This window comes from Callorhinus ursinus, unplaced genomic scaffold, assembly GCF_003265705.2.
Source record: "Callorhinus ursinus isolate GAN/ISIS: 27379988/994484 unplaced genomic scaffold, GSC_fseal_2.0 scaffold8, whole genome shotgun sequence".
Lineage (NCBI taxonomy): Eukaryota > Metazoa > Chordata > Mammalia > Carnivora > Otariidae > Callorhinus > Callorhinus ursinus.
In genome coordinates this window covers 34,962,052-34,968,470 of record NW_027397070.1, presented here as the reverse complement: position 1 = coordinate 34,968,470, position 6,419 = coordinate 34,962,052, and the positions used below count along the sequence as shown (strand labels likewise).

The 6,419-nt window shown below is 41.9% G+C and overlaps 1 non-coding gene across 1 annotated transcript; it reads right to left on the bottom strand.

Moving 5' to 3' along the window:
- Positions 1–5,815: 5,815 nt before the first annotated feature.
- On the bottom strand, positions 5,816–5,871 carry LOC112822802 (U7 small nuclear RNA). Its single transcript, XR_003207796.1, has one exon. It is a non-coding gene; the product is annotated as a U7 small nuclear RNA (small nuclear RNA).
- Positions 5,872–6,419: the final 548 nt, after the last annotated feature.

Sequence of the window (6,419 nt, the reverse complement as noted above, 5' to 3'; positions counted from 1 at the left end):
ATACACTACATTAATAAAAGAAAGGACAAGAACCATATGATCCTCTCAACTGATGCAGAAAAAGCATTTGACAAATACAGCATCCTTTCTTGATTAAAACTCTCCACAGTGTAGGAATAGAGAGAACATACCTCAATACCATAAAAGCCATCTACAAAAAGCTCACAGCGAATATCATTCTCAACAGGGAGAAACAGAGCTTTTCCCCTAAGGTCAGGAATACGACAGGGATGCCCATTCTCACCACTGTTGTTCAACATAGTACTAGAAGTACATACTTCTAGCCGCAGCAATCCGACAACAAAAAGAAAAGGCCATTCAAATTGGCAAAGAAGAAGTCAAACTCTCACTCTTCACAGATGACATGATACTTTATGTGGAAAACCCAAAAGACTCCACCCCAAAATTGCTAGAACTCATATAGGAATTCAGCAACATTGCAGGATATAAAATCAATGCCCAGAAATCAGTTGCATTTCTATACACTAACAATGAGACAGAAAAAAGAGAAATTAAGGAATCAATCCCATTTACAATTGCACCAAAAACCATAAGATACCTAGGAATAAACCTAACCAAAGAGGTAAGGGATCTGTACTCTAAAAACTACAGAACACTTATGAAAGCAATTGAGGAAGACACAAAGAAATGGAAAAACATCCCATGCTCATGGATTGGAAGAATAAATATTCTTAAAATGTCTATGCTACCCAGAGCAATCTATATATTCAATGCAATCCCTATCAAAATACCATCGACATTTTTTTTAAAGATTTTTATTTATTTATTTGTCAGAGAGAGAGACCACAAGCAGAGGAAGCAGTGCAGAGGGAGAAGCAGGTTCCTGGCCGAGCAAGGAGCCCAATGTGGGGCTCAGTTCCAGGACCCTGGGAACATGATCTGAGCCGAAGGCAGACACTTAACCAACTGAGCCACCCAGGCATCCCACCATCGACATTTTTCACAGAGCTGGAACAAATAATCCTAAAATTTGTATGGAACCAGAAAAGACCCCAAGTAGCAAGAAAACCAAAGCTAGGGACATCACAATGCCAGGCTTCAAGCTTTATTACAAAGCTATAATCATCAACACAGTATGGTACTGGCGCAAAACAGACACATAGATCAGTGCAACAGAATAGAGAACCCAGAAATGGATACTCACCTATGGTCAACTCATCTTCAACAAAGCAGGAAAGAAACATCCAATGGAAAAAGAACAGTCTCTTCAACAAATGGTGCTGGGAAAATTGGACAGCCACAGGTACAAGAATTAAACTGGACCATTTTCTTACATCACACACAAAAACTCAAAATGGATGAAAGACCTAAATGTGAGATAGGAATCCATCAAAATCCTAGAGGAGAACACAGGCAGCAACCTCTTCAACCTCAGCCTTAGCAATTTCTTGCTAGACAGGTCTCCAAAGGCAAGGGAAACAAAAGCAAAAATGAACTCTTAGGATTTCATTGAGATAAAAGCTTCTGCACAGCAAAGGAAACAGTCAACAAAACTAAAAGCAACCTACAGAATGGGAGAAGATATTTGCAAATGATATATCAGATAAAGGGCTAGTATCCAAGATCTATAAAGAACTTACCAAACTCAACACCCAAAAAACAAATAATCCAATCAAGAAATGGGCAGAAGACATGAACAGACATTTCTCCAAAGAAGACATACAAATGGCCAGCAGACACATGAAAAAATGCTCAAGGTCACTCATCTTCAGGGAAATACAAATCAAAACTACAATGAGATACCTCACACCGGTCAGAATGGCTAAAATTGACAAGTCAGGAAACAACAAATGTTGACGTGGATGAGAAGAAAGGGGAAACGTCTTACACTGTTGGGAATGCAAGCTGGTACAGCCACTCTGGAAAACAGTATAGAGGTTCCTCAAGAAGTTAATAGAGCTACCCTATGGCCCAACAACTGCACTAGGTATTTACCCCAAAGATACAAATAATGATCCGAAGGGGCACATGCACCCTAGTATTTATAGCAACAATGTCCACAATAGCCAAACTCTGGAAAAAGCTGAGATGTCCATCAACAGATGAATGGATAAAGAAGTGTGGTATATATACAATGGAATATTACTCAGCCATCAGAAAGGCTGAATACCTACCATTTACATTGACGTGGATGGAACTGGAGGCTATTATGCTGAGTGAAATAAGTCAATCAGAGAAAGACAATTATCATATGGTTTCATTCATATGTGGAATATAAGAAACAGCACAGAGGATCATAGGGGAAGGGAGGGAAAACTGAATGGGAAATAATCTTCAGCTGTTTTGGAAACCAAGTGATTTGGTCTTCTTGGCAAGTGACGTGTGTTTGTACAAGCTGGACAGAGGGAATTCTGCCATTTCAGTGTGGGCTGAGGCCTCATGTCCCAAACTGGATGTAAAGACAACCTGAGGTGGGCTGGGTGAACCTACAGGGAGGGCACACTGGGCGGCCTTTCCCCTGCTTCTGGAAGGAAAAGTTGGGACCAGCCCTTCACAAGCCTGGTCTTTGTTGCTGTCATCCTTGCTCCCCAGCCAGGCTCTTGGACTCTGGGGTGCTGTCCCTGCCATGGTCATTTGAAATTAGGTACAAAGGGCCTGCAGGTAGCCGGATGCATCTGCTCTGGGCAGTAGTTGGCAGGACCTCTAAAGAGGTAGAGTTCTATCGGGCGCCTGGGTGGCTCAGTTGGTTAAGCGACTGCCTTCGGCTCAGGTCATGATCCAGGAGTCCCTGGATCAAGTCCCGCATCGGGCTCCCTGCTCGGCAGAGAGTCTGCTTCTCCCTCTGACCCTCCCCCCTCTCATGTGCTCTCTCTCTCTCTCTCTCTCTCTCTCTCATTCTCTCTGTCTCAAATAAAAAAAAAACCAAATCTTTAAAAAAAAAAAAAGAGGTAGAGTTCTATCAATCCATGCAGCTGTGGCCAATTGGGCATTTTGGGTTTTGCCCCAACAGATGCTTGTTGCCAGCTTGGGAGAGTAATAAAGATTAGTTTACATATAATTAATTTTGCAACTTCCCACTTTCACTGATCACTTGCAACTGTAAAACACAGGGATCCTCATATATACACATGATTCCTGCAGAACTTAAAAAACATTGAGTCATTACATGGTTTTGTGAATCGATGGGGAAGAGCCTTTGGTGGTGGTATTTTGATGGAAATTTCTCCTTATCGATTGGACCAGAGTTTAGTCTATTAACATTTTTCCTAAGGGCAATCATTTACTCTCCTCCTAATTTACTAGGTGGTCTATCTAAAATGCATGTCACCTTCCTGCTTGATAAATTGTAGGTTCTGGGACTGTTGGGCTCAAAGTGAGCTGTGGGCATAGCTATTCCACCACTGATCATTATTAAACTCTTTGTCCACCTGTGTACAATCTGGTAAGAAAAACCTAAGAGTGTTTACACCTTTTATTGATCTTTCCATAATCTTTGTGGACTGAAATCAGTTATAAACCAAGATACTCATGCTCAGTGTTGATTGTCAAGGCCTGTTCCCACCCTCAGTCACAAGGCTTATGAGGAACCTGCACTTCATACCACTGTGTTTCAAGGTCAGGAATTACAGTCCATTAATGGATCAGAAATAGCACCTATTCCAATTACAAGGAATAGAGAGATGGGCTTTCTCTGGCACATCAATTCCAGGCTTTCCTTAGTATGAAAACCAGAATGGCATTAATACAGAGCTGATCCTATCTGTTATTATCACAAAGAAAAACTAGATGTTCTGCATCTAAAATCATCAACTTTCTAGTTTTATATATATTACATTTTTAAATTTACGTATATACTTCTTGGTATAAAAAGCTAGATGTTCTATGACTGAGTTACTGAGATTTGCTTATGAATAAAATGGATGTGTGGTTATGAGGTTTAAATAATTTTCAGGCTAAAGTCATTGAGGCTGTACTGTATCATCTTGTTAGAGCAAACACCAAATTAGTTCTTAAGGAGAATCTGAGTACTAACAGATGGTCCTTTCCTAGCCCACCTCCAAGTGAAGGTGCAGTGGCCTTCTGTCCACCATATGTCCTTGTTACGCACCTCAGATTTAATAAGAAGTTGTCAATCCCTCCCTAGTTTGCTTGATTATTAAAACATATGGCTCTGGGTTTAACTGGCAACACAGAGGTTCTGTGCTTGATGAACTTATCAGGATGTTTAATCTTGGAAATCACCACTGCTCTTGACTATTGAAAACTTCGGGAAAAGAGCATTATCTATGGTAGATTACCTGAGGGATAGCAGTGCATCCATTCTTTTCTAACAGTGGTTTTCAAATTTCTTTTTTAACCCTAGAATCCTTCAAACCATGTTTTTCTAGAATTCTAGAGTCACAGAATGGGATGTGGGGAAGGGATGGGAAGCTCGAAGTCCCACCACTGATGGGACCCTGACAGCACAGCTTGAAAACCATTGCTAGATCCTCTAACACTCATCCACAGACATTGGGGCAAAGAACCATAGAGTGGCACCCAGTTTGGATCACAGAGCCTCCCTAGAGTGGCTTCACTGAACTGGGCTTTCACCAAACATCATTATATCTCCTTTTGGCAGATGTGTAAGAAACAATCCTAGGAAATGACTACAATATTTACTTCAAGGATATTGTTGAAGATATTGTTTACCTGGTTTTATAACATCTTCTCCGGGAGAACCCCAAGGAGAAAATGTTTCCTGTTCTTTGCACCAGAAATCGTTTAAATTCTTCTGGGCTAATGGTTTGTTTTTCTCTCATGAATGCAGTGATTCATCATTCTCTCTTTGGGCTGGCCACTAGAAAGCTGAAGAAGCAATCCTGCAGACCACCCTGAGCAAGGCACAGGCTTTCATGGCAGGTGCTTCATGAACCAATTTCTCTTCCAACTCCTGCTTATTTTACAAAATGTATTCTTTTTGCCTTCATACTTTTGCTTTGAAGTATTTTTTTGTGTGTTGTTCTATTGCATATTTTTTTAAATTTTATTTATTTATTAGAGAGAGAGCACAAGTAGGCAGAGCAGCAGGCAGAGGGAGAGGGAGAAGCAGGCTCTCTGCTGAGCAGGGAGCTTGATGTGGGGCTCAATCCCAGGACTCTGGGATCATGACCTGAGCCGAAGGCAGCCGCTTATCAACTGAGCCACTCAGGCACCCCTCTATTGCATATTTTAAAGCCACTCTCAATCCTTTAAAAAAATTATGATTTTTTTAAAGATTTTATTTATTTATTTGACAGAGACACAGCAAGAGAGGGAACACAAGCAGGGGGAGTGGGAGTGGGAGAAGCAGGCTTCCCGCTGAGCAGGGAGCCCGATGTGGGCCTCGATCCCAGGACCCTGGGATCATGACCTGAGCCGAAGGCAGATGCTTAACAACTGAGCCACCCAGGTGCCCCTAAAAAAATTATGATTTTTAAGTAAGCAAACTCTTTGATGAGAACAACTACTAACTCAAGCCATTTTCAAAGGAAGGAAACCAGAATGATGAGAGTCTAAATCCAGAGAGGACCATGACAAGGAACCTTATAAGCATGTATGGTGTGAAAATAAAAATCTTGAGATGAACACAATAGCCATTTTCAGATTCTCAAAGAGCAAGGAGTAAGTGAATTCTGTATCATTGTAGAGAATGAACTTAGAATATACGATGGTCATTACCAAAGAAGTTGTTGAGTAGTTAGAACTGGAAAAGGAATGGACCTCACAAAATGGTGAATTCCTTGTCTCAAGAAGTATTCAAGCAGAGCCCAAATGATCCCCTCATTGGGAAGTTACAAAGGTATAGTGGACACCATTTTTTTTTTTTAACCGTGGGGGAGTCTTCCAGTAAGGACCTGATAGACAAATTCTAAAAGGGCTGTAACATTTAGTGGACACCCTTTGAATGCTTAGCCAGACTGCACTTCCCCTCCTTTGGAGAGTCCCTTCCACTTTTACTGAGGGGTGAATGTAGGCAACCAGGTGTGTGTCGTGGGACCTTTCCCCACCCCTGTCACAATAGATTGAAGTAGGACCGGACCCCTGACCCAACCTGGAGTCTCTCTTGAACCAGAGAACATGTATGCTGTAGTCAGCAGAAGCTGTAAGGTGATCCAGCACTGGTTCCCGAGTCCGAGCTGTGGCAACCCAAAGCCATGCAAAGCCCAAGACTTGGATGACCAAAACTAAGAGCCTTGCGGAAGCAGGTGGCCTGCCGAAGTGCAGAGAGAAGGGAGCTGCCTGATGACTTTGACTCATGTGAGAGCCAGATCTATTTCCTTCAGTTCCTTCCTTGTGCCAGATTCCTCATCTCGGAACAATAGCCACCCCTTTACTAAAGCTGGCTTGGGTTTCTGTTCCTTGCATCACAGAAATCCTTACTAAAATCAAAGAGAATTCCCCAGATGGATTATGAGGCCAGCGTAGGATAGTGGCTC